The following is a 4,262-nucleotide window of genomic DNA, read 5'->3' as shown; positions in this document are numbered from 1 at the left end:
GTGACCTCACAGCACTGCTCCGCAGAGCTCATGGAACGTGGTGGTGGCACATATGATGGGGGAGCCCTACAGATAAGGTGGACTGGCAGGACTGGCTCTGGGGGCTCCCCATGGAGCCTCCTGCTGGGCCGACCCTCCTTCCCTGTGGAGGCCGTACTGACCCTCCGGAGAGCGTCACGTACTCCCTCCCTCCAAACAGGTTTGCTGCAGACCTGAATGTGAAGTCTATATAAAAACATTTGTTTGATGGTTGAGCTCTTGCTTGACAGAGGCAGAGGTGGTGCCCCTGGACAGTTCCACTCTGCAGGGTGACCTTCAAGGAGTGTCTGCTCCATCTGCTCACCACGGGGTGGTGCTCACCATTCACTGCTATTTTAAAACATTTTTCCTCTGGCTGCAAGCTGCTTGCTTTCCTTATCAATGGAAAACCTTTTAAACCTTGATGGGGCCTGGGCTGCGGCTCAGTGTGGGGCGCTTGCCTAGCACGTGTGAGGCACTAGGTTCCATCCTCATATACATCAATAAAGATCCATCCACAACGAAAAAAAAATAGAAGAATAAAAAGGATTGAGCTCGAGAACCTGCAGGCAAGAGGCCCTGGACTCCATTCCCAGCTCTGCTGAGTAAGTAAGTAGAGACTGCTGGGTCAGAGTCGAGGAAGGTGGCCGGCCACAGTCCCCAGGCAGCACGAGGACAAGAGGACGATCCTGGACAAAAGCCAGTCCCCCTTTATTCAGGGCCCCACTGAGCCCCAGCAAACCAGAAATTCTTATTCAGGACATTTAACAATATTGAGAAAATTATTCTGCTACCTGCTGATTTGATTTCTTGATTTTAATTCTGTAAATTCTGAACAACGTTCTGGAGCGTTTGGTGTGTGACCTGTACGTGGGGCTCTGCTTTGCCTCACAAGCTTGTTCCTTTTTCATTCCATATGACAATCCAGCCCTGGGATGATGACTCTGCCGTTTCTAATGGTTCCAAAGTGAGCAGGAAGCTGTCACGTCTGACGAGGACAGCAGCAGGACCAAGGAACAATTAAAATGCAAAACAGGGAGGTCCCTGCCCGGGAGTGTGCGCTCATCATCACTGGGTCCTTCCAGGAAGCTCTCACATTCCTGCAGCTGATCCTTGTGTGGATTAGGGATAATAAACAGCCCATTAATGGAGGCCTGAACCAGGAAATGGAGTTGGAATCAGCAGCCAAATTCAGTGGCTGGCGGAGGTTAATAACTCCATTACTGCAGCTCCGTGCCTGAGCCGGGGACGCGCGGGGTATTAGCCTTCTCTTACTCCTCATTAATTGAGCTAATAGAACCCGAGTGACCCTGCCTCGCTGCCGCCATCGGAGAGTTTACCAGACCTGGGCTGGAATACATATCACCGCTGTGCACCATGGCGCCTTTGATGTGGGGAGGAAGCTCTTTCTTGGGTGCAATGGGCCTGCCGCTTCCACTGGCACCTCTGGGCAGACGTCCACCCTGGATGTGAGGGCCCAAGCCGCCAGGTGGAAGGCTGTGGAGGAGGCGACTGGTGTGTCAAATGTCTGGGGTCAAAGGTGGAAAAGACAGCGTGGCCCGTGCTGGGGAGGGGAGCAGGGCAGACCCATGGCCGTGCCTCTCCTGGGGTCTTCTCCCTGACGTGAGCAGCCGTCTCTCCTGCCCCGGAGTTCTCGACCTTGTTCCCACAACCCTCTTCGCTGCTTTTCTGGCCGAGTGGCCAAGGGGCGCTCAGTTTCCTCAACCATCAAAGCGGCCGAACCTGCCCGTCTCGCCCCGCCACGTGTTCCTGGGCAGAGACGGAGGGTGGGTTTACGAGTTGGAAAGGGCTCTGTTCAGCCGCCATAACGCCACCGACAGACCAAAAATCACCCTCCGAGTGAGTTCTCTGCAGAGGTGCTCTCCTGGGCCTGGGGTGGCAGGTGAGGAGCACCAGGTGGAGTCTGGGCTAACCTCTGGGATCTGCCTCTCACTTGGGCAGGTCACTTCCTGTCTGTGCCTCAACTTCCTCACCCAAACAGGCAGGAGCAGTTAGCACACTGGGGACGGTGAGTGGTGGTGTGGCAAGCGCTGGCCCAGGGCTGGCCCAAATGGGCTCTGCGTGTGGCGCCCATGTTTACTCCAGCACACGGGGGATGCTGTGCCTTCTGGTGGAGGACGGAGATTCTGAAGGCAGCAGCTGATCCCTCAGAACACCAGCATGGAGGCTGCGGGCCCGCGGGCCCCTGAGCAGCCGCTTCCCTCTGGCTGGCCATGGGGGACAGCTAGCAGAAGGGGGTTCCTATTCCCCTGTAACACCTGGGGCAGGAGAATGATCCTGCAAAGAGAAAATGTCACCTCTGTCCTAGGCCCGTGGAGCCAGGCACAGGGACGGTCCTCATGCCAGAGCAGCCTCACATGTCACGTAGGAGCTCTGACGCAACCTTTAAAAAATGTGTGTACTTCACCCCTGGCCTCTGCTGGATGGAGGACACGGAGACCCTTGGCTGGGGAGAGGCAGGACTCTGCTCCTTACAGCTCAGAGAGAGGGGCTGCCCGGGGCGTGAGGCAGGGACCATGCCCAGCACTGGGCAGCAGCAGCTGGACTGCAGATGGCAGCTCCCGCGTGTCGGCGGGCTGGGTTTAGCTAGGCTCTGCAGCTCCTCGTGATTGGCTAACTTGATAGTTCCTGGGCTCCAGGGCGTCAGGGCGGTCCCCATTGTCTGTCAGCTGGCCCCAGGTGGCATGGAGGAGCCTGATAAGGGAAGTGGTCAGCTGGGCTTAACAAGCTGCCCGTGGAGGGGTTGGGAGTTGTTAGCTGTGCCTTCAAGACAGGGCCAGGACAGCAGCTCCGGGGTGGGCTGGCCGACCCCAGCTGAGCGTCCTGGACCCGCCATTGTCCAAGGACACCTTTGGAAGTAGCCCTGGAGAGCTTAAGCTCCACGCAGAAGCCTGCCACCCTGCAGCACCATGACCGCCCGGCGTCCCTCCGTGCTCTGCCACCGCGGTCCTGGGGCCGTCTAGTAACTGCTTGTCTGTGCTGCCTCTCGCTGACCCCAGGACAGTCCCTGTGCAGCAGGTGCCACTGGCCAGCGGCTCATTACCTCAGTGCTCCTCACAGCCACTTGTGCTCAGCGACAGCCCCATGACATGACTCTCAGAGCAGGCGTAGGTGGGCTGGTGACGACTCGGTGGCAGCCTGGGGTCGGGGAGGCGCCACGGGGTGGCCTGGCCCCTAGTTCCAGGAGGTGCACCTCGGAGCCGCAAGCCCAAGCTGTGGCCAGTGATGGTGGTACAGAGCCATGGGCCACAGCCCCTGGAGTGGCACGTTTTGATCTTTCGGTAAATAAGAATGGAGTGGGAAAATGAACGTGTTCCCATTATTTTTCTGCCGAGGGACTGTTGACATTTTACCACTTATTTCCAATGTTTGTGTAAGAAAACGCCTGGAGAGGATGATTCTGTGCCCGTGTGCAAGGCCGCACGCCTTCTTCCTGGGTTAAGACCTAGTGTGTGACAGGCTGCTACTAGGTCTGCTGTCCGTCTCTGGGAGCAGGAGAGCAGTTACTTTTGAGAGAGCAACAGCAAAAATGCCCGTTACCTCTGTGCCCTGCCCACAGCCACAAGGGCCTTTCAGAGTATAAAAATGCCACGGACCCCAGACACAGAGAGCCCGAGTGACCACGGCCTCAGCTCTGCAGTTTCAAAAGGGCAGTCGAGCACTGGGAAGAGGCACGGCACAGCGCCCTGGGCGGCAGTGCAGGACTCGACCGGCCGTGGGAGGTGGCCAGTCACCTCGGGAACTTCAGCTTGAGGAAGCGTCTGCAGCACCACGTGAGGCATTTGCTTGGTATTTTCTTGGCCAGTCATTTTGTTGGTCAAGAATGGACCCAACAGTCTCGGTGGCATGTTGAGATTCAGTTCACCTATCACCATTTAGTGTTTTTCTCCTAAGAGTTTTTGGAGAGAGGCACCCAGACCTTTCCTGGCATCTCTGAGAGGTCCAGGAAGGGTCTCCAGGCCCATCTCTGCTGCCCTAGTCTGAGCACAGCATTCTGGGTAAATGTGACACTCGGAAAGGAAGGGGAGATGTCTCTCAGTTTCCTGTGGGTGACTGACCCCTCACAGCCAGGGATCCCTCCCTCCCTTCCCCTTTAAAGTTTTCTGCTCCTCCCTGGCAAAGCACATCTCAACTCTTCTCCCCCGGGCTCCCAAGCTCTCATTAGGGCCCAGTGGGTTGGCATCCAGCCGGGGACAGGGCGCCCCAGCCACTGGAGAGGAAGA

The sequence above is a fragment of the Marmota monax genome, unplaced genomic scaffold, assembly GCF_021218885.2.
Source record: "Marmota monax isolate L192 unplaced genomic scaffold, Marmota_monax_Labrador192_F-V1.1 WCK01_AAM20220418_F8-fsc00020, whole genome shotgun sequence".
NCBI lineage: Eukaryota > Metazoa > Chordata > Mammalia > Rodentia > Sciuridae > Marmota > Marmota monax.
Note: the sequence above shows the minus strand (reverse complement) of the source record.